The following is a 19796-nucleotide window of genomic DNA, read 5'->3' as shown; positions in this document are numbered from 1 at the left end:
TCTAAGGGAAAAAGTGGATCCAGTATTATTAAAATTCATTTTGTTCATGTATTTTAAGGCAGGTGGTATTTGATCAACATTGCTGGGGAGCCATGATTTGATCTACTGTTTTGTTTTTAAATCCCCGAAACAGCGTTTCATGGTAAACAACCGATGATCCCTTTAAGAACATTGGTAATGTTGTTTGTTCATATAAGTACATCTATTCAGCGATACGGGAGATTAATTGACTTACTGACAAAATAATGTTCCAACGAATGACATTTTTTTAATATAGTTTAAAAGGTTTTAAAGAAACCTCCCAGACTATATATATATATATATATATATATATATATATATATATATATATATATACATACAGTCTTTGATGTTTTTAACCTTTAAAACTATACAAAAAAGCTTAATGTTTTATCATCTGTTAGAAAACCATCTAGTCAGTAAGTCATTTAATCACCTACAATCACTGCATCAGATCGCTCTAGACTTTATTATAGCGCTAATAATTTATTTTTTTAAAGGGATCATCAGTTGCTTACCATGAAACATTTATTTCGTATATACACACACAATTTGATTTCTATATACAATTTGATCTCTATATAATTATTCCCCCATATTTTTTATTTATTTATTTTTTTCTTTACCTCGTCATATTCATGACAATTTTTTTTAATCGCAATTTTCCTCGATTTAGTTCTGTTGAGCGAGGACTGAAACCTGGTTAGCTAACCTTTATTTTTATTTTTTAAATTATCAATTGATTGGTCTGTGTTTAGCCATTATTAAATTTTTCACTCCAAAAAGAATAAAGGTGAACTGTTCCTTATTCCATGGAGTTGTAACGAGAGTCTCTTCTCCCCAGAGAAACAAAATTTAGCAAATAATAAGTATAGATAAGTAACTATTTTTGCTGGTCAGCTACATTTTATTTTTAAATTGAGAAAGAAAATTGAAAGAAAAGTAAAAGTGTATATAAAAAAAGTATGGGATGATCAGCAAAGTCCAATATGTAAGGTTATAAATATCCAGCGATATCCAAAAGTTCGAAATAATTAGGGTTATTAGTGAATCCAAAAGATTTTCGTAAGTCTTTGGAATCGATTTTAAAAATAATCTGGGATTAGAAAAAGAATGAAAAGTTCGTGTGGCCATAATCCTGTAGTAGAGACGCGGGAGTAAAATCCAATCCATAAAATCAATAGTTTTTGTGTAGAGCGGTATATGAAGTCTTTTTTTTTTTAAATATAGGGTCCAGACGGAAAAGAATTAAAAAGTAGAGAATTAAATTTGAAGCGGTACATTGGCAAAACAATCTTCCATGACCAATGTTTAAATGGAAAATAGCGAAGGGATGAAATTTAAAATTAAACAGGAAAGAATCTTGATTAAATCAAAGCAGGGGGTGTTTTGCAATCACGTTAATTGATGTATATACTAAAAAAGGAATTAAACAAACGTTAAAGAAGGAAGGAAGGCTAGGTAAGGTAGATGATGCAGCCTTGATTTCTGACGTCACGTCGTGGTTGGAGGACCAAACGGTCTCTAAAGCTGGATCAAACGATGGGAGAAATGCATAGCTCTGGGTGGTTCCTATGTAGAGAAAGACTAATAACTACCAAGTTTCGTTGCTCTACTGCTATGGGTAGTGGGTCAGGGGCATTACTTATTGCGCGCCCTTTGTATATATATTTATATATTTATGTATATATTTATATATATTTATGCATATATTTATATATATATATTTATGTATATATTTATATATATATTTATAAATATATTTATATATATATTTATATATATATTTATATTTTATATTTTTTATCTTCCACCAGACTATCCATTCATTTATGTATATATATATATATATATATATATATATATATGTATATATATATATATATTTATATATTTATTTATATATATTTATTTATATATATTTATTTATATATATATTTATACATACACACATACACACACACACACACACATATATATATATATATATATATATATATATATATATATATATTTATTTATTCCTAACTCGCATAAATAATTGAATTAATTCAAGACCTATCGCAAAAACAAAAATAAATAACACACACACACACACACACACACACACACACACACACACACACACACACACACACACACACACACACACATATATATATTTATTTATTCCCAACTCGCATAAATAATTGAATTAATTCAAGACCTATCGCAAAAACAAAAATAAATAACACACACACACACACACACACACACACACACACACACACACACACACACACACACACACACACATATATATATATAATTAAAGGTTAATATTTTCCAGAGGAAAACAACCAATGAAGTTTAACAAGGTTAATACAAGATGTGCTCAATACGGAAGTAGGGAACTGTATACTATTTGTTTTATATAAGCATTCATATGTCGCTACACATTCGCGAGCATCTTTCGGTCAAAGAGTAAAAGTAATTAGAGATTGCTTCATACAAAAGTTTAGTCCGTAGTCTCTAGTTCCTTGTAACTGGCTGACTGAAACATTGTCATGAATGAGTAGCGACATATTAATGATTATTTAAAACAAATAATATATATATATATATATATATATATATATATATATATATATATATATATATTCGTTATGGGGACGGCTCCAATATTTTTCCGATTTCGATAAAATTGCCGATTTTGTTCTAAATTTCCAATTCCGATACAATTACTGATACCTATTCTAAAATCGTCTAAGATGTTAGAATTCTATTGTTAGGAAATTAGAATGGATGTTCTCATGTATTTTTGTAATTTGGAAATAATTTTATTTTCAATTTTAGCCATTTTTGCCTTATTTCGTTATGATTTCGAAATGTTTAGTGTTATAGGTATGTTATAAGTATTAATCATTTTATCATTAGTATCAACAATTTAAAATTAAGTTTAAGAAAGGAAAAAAACTTAAAGTAATCATTTTTAGAATCGGAAATTAGGCTCCAACTTTTCCGATTTCGATACTGATTTCGATACTCCCAAAAGTTCTGATATTTATGATTGCCAATAGGAGAGAGAGAGAGAGAGAGAGAGAGAGAGAGAGAGAGAGAGAGAGAGAGAGAGAGAGAGAGAGCGTGTGTAAAGTGAAACGTTGAGATGAGAAGGAAATAACGTAAGATTGAATAAAGCTAAGAGTAGGGACATGATCATAAATAGCACAGAGAGAAAGAGGGAAAGAGAGAGAGAGAGAGAGAAAGAGAGAGAGAAAGAGAGAAAGAGAAAGAAAAAGAGGAGGCAGTATAGTGAAAGGGAAAGAGGGGAGAGGAGAAGGAGAAGAGAGAACGAGAAAGTTAGTACGAAGAGAGCACGTCAGGTTGTGGATTAAGACGGAAAAATTCGGAGAGATGAAAAAGAGAAAAAGACAATGAGAAGGAAAGAAAGAAGATAAGTATACAAAAAGAGAAAAAGAAAAAAATATTCACGGAGAGAAAGAAAAAGAGAGTGAGAGGGAAAGAGAGAGAGAGAGAGAGAGAGGGGAGAGAGAGAAAGAAGGAGAGAAAGATCGATATGATGGAAAACGTGTATGAATTAGAAAAAATAAAACCAGAGAAATAAAAAGGAAAGAACTAGAAAAAGGTAAGAACAGGAAACAAGATGATAGATAGATAGATAGATAAACAAAGCAAGATAGAGGATAGATAGATAGAGAGAGAGTGAGAGAGAAGGTGGAGGGAGAGAGGGAGAAAGTGAGGGGTAAGTAGAATAAGCAACAAAGAGAAGGAAAGCGTTAAAATGAAGAGCGAAACGATTTGCAATTCAAATGGAAATTGGTTTTGAGTGCCAACGATTTAGTCGCCAAGGTGTGATAAAGACAGCAAGCCCAGCATCAATTGCAGATTGTCAGCGACACTTTCCCCGATTCTCACCCCATTTCTCTATATTCCCGCTAACCTCATGAATTAACTCCACCAAATGGCGAACTGAATCCGCATTATTTCCAAAGGCTTATCTCCGAAATTGTAGAGTCATTCGCAGGGATTCAATATCGAGGAGAGCGAGAGATGAGTTGATAAAGACGCCATTGGCGAAGTGACAAAAATCACTTAGTTGGCTCACAAGTGGATTGAGTGGTCTCCCTTGATTTCTTATGGTGTGATAAAAAATAATGTTTGCTTTAGGTTTCATTTTTTTCTTTTTTTACTGCACGTCGATAAATTCTTTTTTTCTTTTTAGTAATCATGTGTTTCTCAGTGAGTGGGATACGGTTGTTTTAAGTATAAGGATATTGTAATCAGTTACCGTTACAGATGATATTTCAGAAAACATTTTCGAAACGGAATTATGGTGGAGTGGTTATAGATGTGGGCCGCAGAAACGAATTGCTTAGTTAAATTCTGCTTGAGAATATTGCTTTCATTTGAACACAGCGTATTTGTTGTTTCTGTTTCCTCCCAACGAAGGCAGAGTTAGACATAATGTCGGTTTTTAATGTGGTGAGAATCCAGCTCCTTCAAAAAGAACACCCTGGATTAGAACAAAAACTAAAATGGACTCCTTCTAGAAGGATTTTTCTCCACTGATCGAGGACAGAAAAGGTGAAGTGTAATATCAGAACAGATACTACAGCTTGCTCCCATCTAAAAACAAAGGAGTTATTGTTATCCGTTTCATAATTAGTCCTACTAGCGATAATCCAATAAAAGAATGTGTGTGGGTAGTTCTTAAATCCCTACCAGATGGATCGTAATCCTATTGTTTACAAAAAACACATCCTCCTCCTTCTCCTCACATCGTTGGCACATTGTAAGTAGTTGGATCATTGAATAGTGACGTCTCTTGTCAGTGGTGAAAGTAAGCGACGTAGAGATATTTTTATTTTATTTATTTTCTCTTCGTGGCTATATAAGCAATTAGAAAGAACAAAATTCAACTCCATTATTTACTCTGGGTTTTAGCTTACTTTTCAAAGCATTTTGCATAAACTAAATATTCTAATACTCGTTGGGTGATGGAAGATTCGAAATGAGATGGCCATTTGCTTTGACGGCAAGCATGTAAGAATTAGGATCAATCCAGCTTCTCTGCTACTCCAATTTTCTGATAGGACGCAACCTCCTCTATACGTACATATAAATTTTAACGTGGCCTCTCATAGTAAGTTCAGTTATCTTCCTTACATTAATCTTAAATGGAATTTTCCCCCTTTAAAATTATTTTACAAACCATAAGCTCAATATCACACCATTCATTGAAATGCTACATTTGCTTCATCATCTGTATATCTTACTCTTAATAAATATTTTTCTCTTGAAATAAATATTTTTTAAACAGAACTAAAAAATAAATATACTTACTGTGATATCGTTTCATCATTATTATTGAACCAACCTCTTAAAGTTATCACTTTGCTAAAATAATGTTTCTTTTTAAATCAACTACATGTTGAATGTAAATAGTTTCCAAATTTCAATACGTCAGAATTTACTCATAATTTTAAAGTCAGCTTTGACTTTGTATTTTACTCATAATTTTACTCATAATTTTACTCATTCGACAGTATAATTTACTCATAATTTTACTCATAATTTTAAAGTCAGCTTTGACTTTTTATTCGACAGTATAAAGTCCTTCAATTCTTTTTAGATGCCGAACGGTCACGACATAATTCATTTTTTCTTCAACGATTGACAAAAGATTAAAATGGCCGACTTGTTTACGCATAAACCGAAATATATTCTGGTGGATTTAAATTTAATCATCGTGTAGCACATGTCTGTACGTGCTCAAATAAATGTGCTCTCATCTGAAATCGGCGTAACATAATAATGGCGACGAATATCAACATTTCTGACATTGCCAAATGTAATCAGACTGAAAATCTAATTCAGCATCTCGTCTTCATGATCGATAGTCTTATTTCTGCTTCCTTCGTTGACAGACGACACTTAAAGACACACAAAACAGTGGTCATACTGTAGTGATATAACCTGAATCAATCATTTAGCTGTTTTGATATAAGTGTCAAATTTCTATTCAGCTGCCATTGGCACAGGAGTTATTTCCCTTGGAATAAAGAATAAGGCGTAAGGGCATAAAGGCGTAAAGATAAAGAACAAAAATCAATTCCCTATTAACTCTTGAGTTTAGTTTACTTTTAACAATTTTTTTTCAGCAAATATATATATTTGCACTACATTTGCACATCTGTCCGGCCAACTCTGTAGATTTGTTAAAGCAACAAAACGAAACATCCGCTTACTTTAACGCAAAACATCACAGAAAAATCATCGATCTCGATTTTTTACTACATCAATTTCCTGCCGCGTCATTCTGTATAAGTGCTTATTAGAACGATAGAACTATGATCAAGGGGAGCTAACTCGTTTTCCTTTTCAAGCGGAATTACCTCCTCTCGTTTATATCATGCCAATTTCCGTGTTGAGACCGGGGAACGGCATGAAACAGACGCTGGTAGGCGCGAATAGGAGAGTGATTTTCAATCCGGACAAATGAAGACAGAGATATATTACTTCCGCCCGTGATAGCACATCGCTAAAATTATCAAGAAAGCCGAGGGTATCTTGTCATCAGTCAACAGATAATACCGGACTAAGACTGATAGATGTAAATGGTACCATTCTACGTGTTGCCTCCATGTAAATAAAATGTCTACCTCAAGTCCACTGTGAATATTCTCATTTCTTCTACTACTTTCTGTCATCTTTATGCTACACGCACATTCGACTTCGGGCATAATCTTCTGCAAGACAATAATATTCAGGATATGATAACAACCCCATTACTAACAGCACTTATTACCTTTAACTTGACATCTGATGGCAAATGTAATATTTTGTTTATATTAATCTGAAATGACAGACTGCCAATAAATAATGCTTTTATTTTTTAGTTACAAATAAACTGACCCACATTCGTCTTGCCATATCGACTGTCTTCTCTGCAAGTAGTCCTGGTTGCAGGCTCTCTTTTCTCCCCAAAATACACTGCATTGAACAAATCCGACGTCGACTTTGTCGTATTTGTCTGCGAACCGATTCCCAGTCATAATGTTTTCGGACAATACAATCCTTTAGTCAGTCGTGTTTCTCAACCCACTGACGTCACGGGCAAGGAAATTTTGTCTCTAATTTCACAAATGGATATTTTCTGTTTTATTTTTATTTCAAATCCGTCTCACGACGACACAAGCTTAAATCTGCTTCACCAGTTAATAACATTACATTACGATACTTCGGTAAATATTGGATTAGAGTCATTATTTCAGTCATGTATTTGAGCGGTAATTTCCCCGAGAATCTTTCGGTCGCTCCTGATATTTGAGCTGAGCTATTTGAAACTACTCGTTCTGGGATGATTCTGGTCACCTCCATAATTCACAAGCTCTTATGATAAGTAATAAGATTATGAATATCTACAGGATAAATATTTACCATATCGTGATTGTTTTATGAAATGTCTGAATTTGAACTTGAAGATTAATTTCAATTTTCAAATGCAACTAATAAATGAGAAACAAAAAAAAAGCATAATTTAAATGTGATCAGTGAAATACGAATGGATTCAATACATGTACCGTTTGTATAAAGGGAATCGGACCATTCGGGATAATGGTTAATGTGAAACAAGAATCTTAGGTTCCATTCTAAGTCAAGTCATTCCAAAGACGTAGTGCTTTCTTTCTTAAAGACAGAATTATAATGTACCCTCAACGTTAAGAAGAGAAATCCGCGAAAAAATACCCTTTCTCTAAAACCGGTACAGCAACTAATGAAAAGGAGTATTCGCGTCGCCTCGGATATTGGTTGAATACTTTAAATAAAAGGACCACAATATACAATACGTATGCAATAAATTTTATTGCATATTGAATTTCTCAAGTCATTTCCCGTGTTGGAATTCATACGAAATAAACGATGCTAGTTAATTTAACAACCCTGCACAATTACGTTCCTTCCACAAATCTGTAATCCGTGCTGTTATCACGTGTCCTTTACTTAATCTGTCTTAATTATTTTACTCAATGTGAAAACCCTGATAATATTACATATCCATTTTAATGTTCTTATTCGTGTTTTATTTAATTCAGTGCATGCGAGAAATTTATAATATATTACGTTCAATATCTATTATTTCTGTGAAAATGTGTCTGCAAATAAAAATATTAAAATATGTAAATAAATGTATCTATTTGGAAGAAGTCCGCCAGTTTAAACATATTTTTTGGCAATATGATATACTGCATTTCTATTTATTACGACGTTTAAATATATTTTTTAAAATTTATTATACGCGAAAAGTTCATATTTTTGGAAACATTTATTTTCTTTTCAATATTTATTTAATTTATTTCACGTGAGAAATTCATTGTTTTTTTTCTCGAAATGTTTCTGTAAATAAACATATTTAGTTTAAAGAAATCAATCCACGAATATTATCATATATCATATTTAAAAACAAGATTTTACTTTGACCCTATATTTTCGGAATTGTACCTAAAATTAGAGTTAATCTTATAAAAAGAAAAAAATACGGCAAAAATCAAATGAAACTTGCTATAACGTTAAAAAAAAAATGGCACGGGAAAATTAATATACAATAAAATCGGATTTTATTAATGTTATTTATTGCAGACTTTTATCCTCATCTTTCTTAATTGTTTCACGACGTTTCGGCCAACTATTCCTCTCTTTATATCTTATGTGAATTCTCGTGTTGAGACGCGAGAACGGCACGAGACAGACGCTAGTAGGTGCGAATTATCAGGTGGTGACGAAGGGCAAAGGAATAGTTGGTCGAAACGTCGTGTAACAACTAAGAAAAGATGAGGATAAACGTCTGCAATAAATAAATTAGGAGATAAAACTCATCTCAATAATGAATTCCAATTAAATAATATATAAACCGGATTTTGTTTGAGAGAATTTGGACTTTAACATAGGCATTATTAGAATCCTTTCAGGACGAAGTTTTCTTAAAACAATGACAGTAAAGCATTGACAACTAAACAGATCTCTGCTGACTGCTTGTGAAATTGACCTTTAGTGAAAGACTCTAAATGTTAAATTACTCGGCCACTGAGTTGTCTACGCAATAAAGGATTTTGACGATTACCTATTTTACGGATCGGCCACAAGTTGGAATTGACAGTGACGACTGAATTTTCATATCCGACTTCAAGCTTTTATTATTTATTTTGTCAACGAGAGATGAAAGCAGACACAAAAGAATTACCCCCCCCTCCGCATATGAAAAGAAACGAGATTATATTGATCGATACTCTTTTATTGGTTACATGTCGACCAACGAGAAGCTAAAATGAAAGCAAATCTAGCATTTCGGCACCTAACTACAATATTTACTTTTGGGAAATTCATAAAGCACCTGCCACAGGTCGCAGGGGTGATAATAGAATTTTATTAACAGCAATTCTGATAAAAACGCCTAACGAAAACTTCACTATTATTTTAATTTCATTTTTTCCAAATAAGTCATATTATCACTTAGCCGAAAGGAGATAGCAGTCAGAATTGTTGTGGTAGTGAGGATTAACTCACGTGGGGAATTGAGCAGCAAGCAGGTCATATAACAATTTAAGTATTGGATGTTGGTACGGTTGTGGAAACAGGGAACAGGAAGTGAATTCGGAAAGCAAGCGGTCATAGAGAAGAAATTATTAGAATAGAAAATTTTCCAGCATCTATGAATGTCTACGGTGAAGAGGTGAGATTTTGCTGCTAATCGGGTGGGTTGGAGGTATTTTCGTTGAAGGGCTACAAGTGCAGTAATTTCATTGAAGCAAATTTCATTGAAGCACTCGTAAAACAAGCACAAGGATCTAATATTGCTGTGATGCGACAGAGATTGTAGTTTATCAGACAGTGCGAAACCTATGAAGGCAGATATGCTGTGCACTATGTCAAAATCCTTACTATGAACTAAGTCGAAGCTATTTTGTCTGTTATTTAGTCTTTATACTCCTAAAAAAGCAAAATATATGTTTAAACCATTTAAAAATCTTTTGGTCATTTTTAGAAGATATCGGAATAATTCTAAATCATTTGAGAATATTATAGAATATTTAGAATCTTTTGGAATCTTATGCCAAGTCCTATCGTCTATAACTAAGCATTCATAACATAATATAATGCATTAGAAGAATTGATGATAATCTAATGTTTTTCCGCATCTATATACTCTCTTCACGACACTAATATTAAGACGCCTTCTTTTGAACGTAACCACGGTTTTATCCTCAGCAACAATTCACGTTGAACAAATCACATCGCTAAAATTATCAAGAAAGACAAGGGTATCTTGTCATCACTTAACAAGACCTTTTTTAGCCATTTTCCAGCCAACTATTAAAAGCTTTGGTGCGACCACAATTAGAATTTGCATCCTCTGTTTGGGACTTCAGTGTTGCTCAGCACATTGATCACCTGGAAACCATTCAACGATCTGTGCTTACCGAAGCTGTAACGTCTTGTAACTGGCATGATAAACGCGCACCAAATTGATAAGCATTTTGTCACAAACAACTCTGAGCATTTCAAAAATTTCTATGTGTCTAACACATGTAGTCAGAGACCAACACAACCGCCCTGGCTTTCGTAAACACGTTCATAATTAATTGTTGAAGAGTGAATCAAACATTTTAGCATCAGTTGCTGACTGCTGAGATACTGCATTTTTTAAAACTCTCGAAATTATCCAAAACTAAACTTGCGCACGTGTACATCATGACTCATGCGTTGTTCATTTCCTTTCTAACTGTATATTATCCCATGTACTATATGAGCACGTTTGTTGAGTTATAGAGTACTTGAGCACTGCCTATAATGATTTCATTATTATTGCTAACAAAAATATGTTCTCTCTGTTCAATAAACTAATTTTTATCAATATTTAGAATTTTAATTAAAGCTAAGATGAAGGAACTTTGGCCATGTGCCTAAATTTGTTGTTTGTTTTTGTTTTTCAATTTTATATTGTAAATTTTTTTCATGCAATAAATTATATATCTAAGATGAAGGAGATTCACCTGAACAACGATTGATCTGCCCGCTAATATTTTTTATTTATTCATATATTCATTTATTAAATATGTAATTGACTTCATAGTAAATGCTAGGCGCTAAATAAAAGAAAAAATATTGGTTAAAAGTAAAAATGAGTGTCGATTTCACGGCATGTGTAGCACCCGAACCAGTACGACTACCCTAAAACGAGACTTAAATTAGAAACATACACATATTATCTTATGCACTTAGAATGGTTTCTGCAGCACCTGCCCCCTGTACACAATGATTTCGTCATTATTATTATATTTGAATTTTGATTCGTGTCAACCGATCCCATAATTTAGTTGTGTGTGCATTACGACAATTTAACCTTTGTTAACTTATTGATTTACAACATCTAATATATAAAGTAAAGTCAATCTTTTTATCGTTTCTTTGTCATTGTTAACTTTCTTATTACAAAATCAATATTTAATTCTGATTCGTCAGTTGTTTATGTAGATTTTTACTGCATGTTGTTAAATAGTAAAAATTTAATTCAATTTGACTTCTTACAGAAAATACTTTATCCGGGTCAGAATTATCTTCAAACAGACACCATATAAAACAGATATGATTCTGTATTCGTTGATACATAGTTACTTGTTCGCACAAATTTCGGCCGATATAACCTCCGATCTTCTTCAGATACGTCCAGTCGAACTCGAGAATTTTTATGTTCGACTCAAGAATCTGTAAGGACTTTCCAACGGAAACCTTTATTAAATCTACAGTGATAATTTGATAACGTTTCGTCAGGCATAGCTGAGTAGAGAGAAACCCTCAGAAGACTATCACTTAGAACTGATTGTCACGCAGCACTTTTATACGTTGCGTCTCAGTCCTGTTCGGACGCACTTGAAAAAAGGTTTTACCTCGAAATATATCATGGAAGTTGGTCACACGCAAGTAAACGAGTATGGTTTACTATAAAAATCGTGTCGTCTTTTCCTTCTCAACGTCGATACATTTCAGTTTATTGAATTGTTATAACTTATGACTATTCTATATTAATAATAGTGATTAATCGGAATCGGAAAAGCGGAATATTTGAGGATATCGGAATCGGTATCAGAAAAATTTGTACCGATTTTCCGATAGCAAAACGATACTTTTTTTTATTTAGATTTTGTTTAAAGCTAAATCTTCAATTACTGGTAAATAATAAATATTTATTAGTTTTAAACCACTAGTGAAGCTGAAACCGCCTCAACAAGTATGTTTTTACGTTTAGGAAAATATTTGCACATTTAACATGTATTTTTACGGTAATCAGAGAAAAATACAACTATATAGTTATTTAGAGATTTATAAAGAATCGGAATCGGAATCGGGTAATTGTATCGGAATCGGAAAAATAATATTGGAATCGTCCCATCACTAATTAATATCCACTGTGTTTTGGTAATTTTTGTATTTTTTTGGCTCGTAAAATATTGGATCGAACAGTAACTAATAGAACCAATTTTTCATAATGTTTTTTTTTTTTACCTCGAAATATATTATGGAGACAAGAAAGATTTACTATTAAAAATCACTTTATTTCTCTCGTCCTTCTTCTTCTTCATTGTTATAACTTTTGAGGAGTGTAATGTTACCCAACACGTTGTAGTCGCAGTCGTAAAGTAGACAAAGAATACGAAAGACCTTCAACTTGTTTTTTTTTTCTCGCTGTAACAATATTTATGTCCTCATTCTTTCGCCACACGTTACGGCGCTGACGTCACCCACATCTCTAACGTGATCTCAAACGTCATCAACGTCTCCAACAGGATCGTTCTTTCTAACGTGCTCTTTCTCTTTTTTGTAGTCTTTTTCTTTTCTATTGACATTATTTCGCATATATTTGTATACGCGCGTCCGCGCTCTGTTTCATGATCCTGTACACGTTTTGGTCTTTTTGTATGTTATAGACTTGTAAAATATTGGATCAAACGTAAGCTAACAGATTACCGAATTGTATGGTACGTTCAGGATGACGCTGCATGGCAGAACATGTCAATTAGGAATGCCTTTGTTGATTGTTATTTCATCATCTTGCCGATTAAGGGAATGCGAAACGTGTATTAATGAATAGGAAATGAAAGGTGAAAGACACTGTCAATGTACAAATAAAATGTAATTTGCAATGAAATTGAACGGTGTCATTGGCCACAAACGTTGCAAAAAAAAAAAACAAAAAAAAAAGAAATATATACATAAAAAAGGACTCAACGACTATTAATGCATTCATAGGCCGACGCATAAACTGACGCTAGTGATTTTCTTCTTTTTTTTTTTTATTAAAGTCGTTCACACATATCTTTTTTTTTTATCTTATTAAGATTGCCGACGAAGAAGGAGGAAGACTTTGAAATAATAAAAATATTTAGAATCGAAAGCATGTGCCCGTGAGAGAAGGTAGTTATAGAGAAAGGGAAGAAGAGAGCAAGAGAGAGAGAGAGAGAGAGAGAGAGAGAGAGGGAGGGGGAGACAGAATAAGAGTTAGAGTGTCTGTAGAAAAGAGAGCATGAGCTGGCGCACGAGAAAGGGAATTGGAAGAGCAGAGGGAGAAGAGGAAAGAGAGAGAGAGAGAGAGAGAGAGAGAGAGAGAGAGAGAGAGAGACTGAATAAGATTGGTCTGCCATCCTTTTAATCTTGCACAGAAGTTGACTTGAAAATTACAAGCCAAAAGATACGTGTTCAAAATCAGTAATTGATTGCATCTTCGCCTCAAGAGTAAAGTCGATGGCTTCACAATTTGATTAGCAGTGACGTTTGAGCGAGAAAAAATGGATTTTTGTGATTGCTGCAAATGAAAGCAATTTAGATTTGATCTCCTCATACCAGGGACATATTGATTCTGCTATTTTGTCTTTTTTTTAGCGTCTCCGATTTTAATCAGAAAGACATGTTTTTATCACTGTCCGCTTGCTTGTCATACTGTTATTCCGGTATCACTTTATTCTATTATTCTGTTATTCTCTAAATCTTCTTTATTATTATTTTCACGAAATTTTCTATAAAGTTACATGAAAACTAGCAGAATTTTTTATAGAAAAATCAAACTTGTTCCCCTACACGACTCGAATGACCCCCGAGAGTAATATATAAAAAAAATCTTTCGTTTTTCAATATTTTGAATGAGGATTGATAATTCATATTTTTGATTATTCTGACTCAATTTGAGCGTTATTTTTTACAAATTTTCGGCGATATCTTGTCAACTCGAGGATCTATACAGAATTTCGAACGGGGACCCTTTATTTAATATATGGGGGTAGAATGTTCTTATTTCGCCAGCCAACCATGATGGGTCGAAGTCCTAAGTAATTTGCAATTGTACTCTGAATATTGCTCGCACTGAAGATTGAACCTTTACTTACAATTGAAATTTACCATGTATTTCATCCATTGTACCAGAGATCTTTATGGACAATTCGTGGGAACCTTAAATCTATTCTTTTTTTTCTAAGTGTACAATCTTATTACTCATTTGAATAAATAAACAAACGCTAAGCACTAGAAAGCAATGTACACTAGCACTTAAATAAAAGAAAAGAAAAAAACCATGACCATCCATTATCTACATTTAAGAACCCAAATATCAAAGGTATTTGCATGAAGCAGTTTGATTAGAAAACAAGGTACACTAAGTACCCAAAGGGAAAAACAAGGAACACAAAATATTCAAATGATAAAATTATGTACACTTACACTCATATGAAACAAAACAAAAAACAAAACTAGTTACGATAAACATCCACATTAGAAAATAGCGTCTTTTTTACCATGAGCATAATTGTCACTAATATATATATATTTTTAACAAAGGGGCCACACTTATCAAGGCTCGGGGTCACTCAAGGATACAGATTAATAGCTGTTAGATAGGCATTGGGACATAGTCGTTAGTAGTGGAAATGTATTTACTTTGGACTTGAAAACGACAATATTGTAGTCAGCTGGGAAGCAGACCAGATAGGACAGAGTTCAAAGGTGACCAGTTCTAGGAAAGAAGCTTTGTTCATGGAACCCACGTTTAGGTGCAGGCACTGTTAGAGAGTGGGGGAAATTATTGATAGTGGTTTTAACTAGCCAAGTATTCTTTGTGAAAGTTTGACAAGGGGTGGGGGTCATATATTGGAGGTCAGATAAGCAATTTTCATGAAAATGACGATAGAGCGGAGACAGGCTCGCAACGTTTCTTCTATGGCAAAGAAGTTGCAGGGAAGAGAAAAGGACATGACCTATTGGGTTACAAAGTCGGCTTTGAGCTCTGTCAAGGCAGAATAGGGTCTTCAAGCAGCCCCTACTCAGATGTGGCAACATTACTCCATTCTAGGACTATCTGGCTCTTATACAGGTAGAAATCTATCTACTGGAGCGATAAAATGATCCAACTATTTTTCCAGCGACCTTGGCAACTGATTTAATGTATGTGCTCCATTTCAAATCAGGAGTGAAAGTCATCAAAGATATCGATTTGATAACAACTTGTGTTCTTTGGAGTCTGAATGCCTTTTCCAATTTTCTCTTTCCTTTCTGTTGCTTTTTCCAGAACTTCCAAGTATGTGTAGTTTCATGTTCACTTAGTGCCCTCCTCTCTGTTTGATTGGGTTATATCATACCTTCTGTTGCTTCCAGTTTTCCTCTACTCATGATCAGCAGTCCGCACTTTTCCGTACCTAATCTCATTTGGATATCCTGACTAAAGATTCTGGTTGTGTTTATTAGTGTCTCTAGTTCTGTGTTTTTTTTTTTTTTTGCAAACAGTTTCAGGTTATCCATGTACATTAGGTGGTTCATTTTTTCATCTGTATTAGTGAGCTTGCATTCGACTTGGTATTTTCTTAGTATATTGTTCATGGGTATCATGGCAATAATGAACAGAAGTGGTGATAGGAAATCACATTGAAAGACCCACCTTTGCATTTTAATCTCAGTTATGTGTTGTCCATCAGTTGCCATTTTAATCTCAGTTATGTGTTGTCCATCAGTTGCCAGTTCCAGTCTGCGTGTTCTCAATGCATTTTCTATCAAATTGATTATCTTGTCTGGTATTTAAGTATATTCTCAGGCTATCCTTGCTTGCCAGATCTCGTCAAACGCTTTCTTGTAGTCGATCCATGCCATGGCCAAGTTCTTTTTTTCTACTTATTACCTTCTTCAGGATCCTTTGGTTTATTATAATACCTCACGTGTTCCTTTGTTCCTTTCTGACATCCATTCTGTTTTAACGCCTCCTTCGAGGAGGTGGTTAAGGACTCTTATTTCTCTGGATTCTCGGCACGTGTCGTCTAGACTCCTCTGAGGCTGTTACATGAAATCTGGTATGCTGAAAGCGAATATCGAAACGGCAGGAAGAAAGACAAACGATTGTTATCTATCTACAAAAGCTTAATTCCCATAAAATTATGTACAAAATGTTTTTACAATTCTCATTCAGATTTTGTAAGTTCTTTTCAAAGTCTCAACTCTCTTCACAGACAGCGACCGACGGATGGATGAGGTGGAGAGGGGTCACGTCTCTGCTCTACTCTGCGACTCAACTCTACTCTGGCTAATTTTCGCTCGACAGTCGTATATATAGTAAGGTGTGTGGATGGGGGTGGAAATGCTCCCCAGCCAATAAGATTTCGCTACGAAATCTCCACGAAATCGAAAACCCCAGGTCCCTGGGTGAGCACCATTCCCACACCTGAAATTCTCTCACCGTTTTCAAGGACAGATGTCAATTCTGACATCCGACCCTGGGTTCATTTAAGGCCAGCAAGGTTCTAAGTGAAATTTTCTGTTGTCAACTTTTAGCCGTAAAAATATATTTCTCTGGTTTTCAAACAATATCTATTTTGAAATGAGATAAAAAATATATATTTATCTTCTCGATCTTACATCCTTGGGTTATCTGGTGTCACCCGGGAATAAAAAGCTACTTCAGCGTAGTTCTAACGCTTCTCCATGGGGGATTACGTTACACTGTTCCTCTGGGAGTAGTCTGCAGTTATGAAGGGAATAATAAATTTGTTCCCTCAATTGTGCAGTTAGTATTTTCCACATTGTGTTTATTATTATTATTATTATTATTATTATTATTATTATTATTATTATTATTATTATTATTAGCAACTTCACAGCGTTGCGGTGCTTCACAGCGGTTAATTTTTAACTCAAGAGCAGGTATTTACACTAAATCTATAGTTAAAGAGGCAATTAGATAGAAAGCACCTAGCGTAATATGTTTGCTGTGCCAAGCAGAAACGACTTCTGGAGTACAATGATGTTGCACTTGTTTCCCAAGGAATCAGCTGTTTCTCAAGATCATCTAGAATCCAGCCAAAGGTACCTATAATGATTGGTTTTCTTGTTCCACAACCTAGCAATCTCAACTTATTATGTATTAACTAGAAGCATTCACACAAGCCATCATCAAAGATTGTTCTCAGGGAACAACTTGTGGTGTTCCCTAGAGTCCAAGTGACAGCAAGTCTCCCCAGATTTCCAATACTCTCCACCTCTTTTGATAACTTTTGCAAAAGACTTTGCGTTATTGCAACAACCGCTTACTATTGATTTCTTGTTGGCGGCGATCATTGGTATTCACTGGAATTTAGGTGGTAATAAGCCTCCACAAGATCCCAGTCCTTTTTGCATATCTCCAACGGAGGTCTGGCTAGTGCTTTCTCTCCTTGGTCTTCCCTTCCTCCTTGACCCTTAATTTTTGGTGTGGTGCCTGTTTATCGTGATATTCACACAAAAAAGAAACAATGTGGCAGCGGTTTTTTCATTTATACAGTTTTTATGATTTCATGTGATGTTACTTTGTTTTGCATCAGTAGCCGTTTCTGTATCCAGTTTTTTGTGTTATTATTATTATTATTATTATTATTATTATTATTATTATTATTATTATTATTATTATTATTATACGGATCATAAATTATTACCATTTTAGATAGGAATTAAACTTAACAGAATTGCCATGTATTATTTCAGTAAAGCGGAATTAATCGACGTTTATTTCTCTGATTATTATTAATCAGTTAGAATATATGCTAAAGTATTGTTTAGTTTAAAGATTGAGTTATGTTTGAAAATAATTCTATTTTAACTGTTATAAGTAGTTTTTAATCGCAATTGACTAAGTCACCGATCACTTACTAATTTTCTGTCTATCACTCTCACCTTCTCTCACTGTATTTTGTTGTTGTTGACCTTCTACTCTTATTGCATACTCTTTCTATCACTTTCGTTTCTGTGACCCTCCCCCCTCTGTTTATCAACAGTCTATGGTAATAAAGAAATAAAGTAATAAAGCTATTGGAATATTCAGTTCTAAACAAAAGGGGATTTCTAAGAAGACTAGAACATGAATCTTGAATTTAATTTGCATAACTCTCGCTTCGTAACTCTCGCTTTTGTTATTTTTGCCATTTAGTTCTCTCATCATATGATCGATATTTCTGACAAAAGAGGAACAATTTCTGTTTTCTAGATCGGAATATATCCATCTAATACGTATTCTTGGCTGGTTTTTGATCCCGAAGTAGTATTTCTAGTTCCTTAAATCAAGTGGCTTAATGTCTTGTTTGGAGCGATTTCCATGTAACAAATTCGATTTTGGGCCAAGATCAAAGTGTAGTTTCTGTTCTTCAGATGTAATTTCTTGTTCTCTGTTAGTCGAGGAGAAATCTCCTACGACTGTTACAATTTTTATTTTTGTCCCTTTTCTCCACGTTAAAAAACGGCCCTAGTTTCAAACTCTGTCACGTGAGGAGACATTGTCAATAAGAACTCTTACTTAAGAAAGAAAGAAAGAAAGAAAGAAAGAGAAAGGGCAGAAGTAGATTAATTAAAAAAACCCATTACACTGACTTTTCAAACTGACATTTTGCCGAATAAAACAATCTAACTGTAGCTAAACGGGCGACCAAACATGTCTCACTTTAGATAAACACTAAGCTCAATAGTTATGACATTTTTAGATAAACACTAAGCTCTGATGGGGCTCGGATGAAAAGCGATTGGCTTAGTAATCCAATGGACGAGGATACGAAAACACTTCAGAACTGATCAGATTAACGAAGTTGATCTTTCTCATCAAGACATTCGATAAACTACAAACGGAGAAATTTGAAAAGTATATCTTATTTACAAACTCTTACAAATGACATCAACGTTTGGTTACAACTGAGTCGTCATAACGAAAATACATTATTTGCTTGTAATACTCCTACTTTTAGAAGAGTACTCCAAAAATCATATATTCTTTGAATCTCGATGCATTTCAGTTGGAGCAAGTATTATTTTTATTTGATATAGGTTATACCCGCTGATTTGGTGATGAAGGTACAGTACCTGGATTTATCAATTTCAATCCTTACTCAGCTTCTACCGCTTTATAGATACGATGAAAAAAATATATTTGTGTGATTTCGTAGAAAAATACACAACTTCAAGTATTTGCATGAGAGAGTAAGTAACGATGATTGTGTTTACTTTATTGCTTTTATTAAATAATTATATGAACTTTTATTTTTTAAGTGAGAGAACTAAGGCCTAATACCCTTCATGTATACTTGTTTTGCAGCTTATCAAAAAAATCACTACGTTAAAAAACATTTATGTATTTTTTAAATTTATAACGTTGCTTCTTTTGAAATGTATAAAATACATATCCAGGTTAGAAAACATCGCGTTTAGACTTACGCAAGATTCGAACTCGA

The 19796-nt window shown here is 33.7% G+C and overlaps 1 protein-coding gene across 2 annotated transcripts in view; it reads right to left on the bottom strand.

Moving 5' to 3' along the window:
• The window catches only part of LOC145249599 (cadherin-like and PC-esterase domain-containing protein 1), an 837303-nt gene that overhangs the window by 387162 nt on the left and 430345 nt on the right, over nucleotides 1-19796 (bottom strand). The window lies entirely within an intron of this gene.

The sequence above is a fragment of the Euprymna scolopes genome, chromosome 28 (genome assembly GCF_053919585.1).
Source record: "Euprymna scolopes isolate OS-2025 chromosome 28, ASM5391958v1, whole genome shotgun sequence".
Taxonomy (NCBI): Eukaryota; Metazoa; Mollusca; class Cephalopoda; order Sepiida; family Sepiolidae; genus Euprymna; species Euprymna scolopes.
Note: the sequence above shows the minus strand (reverse complement) of the source record. Positions and strands in the feature narration are given on the sequence as shown.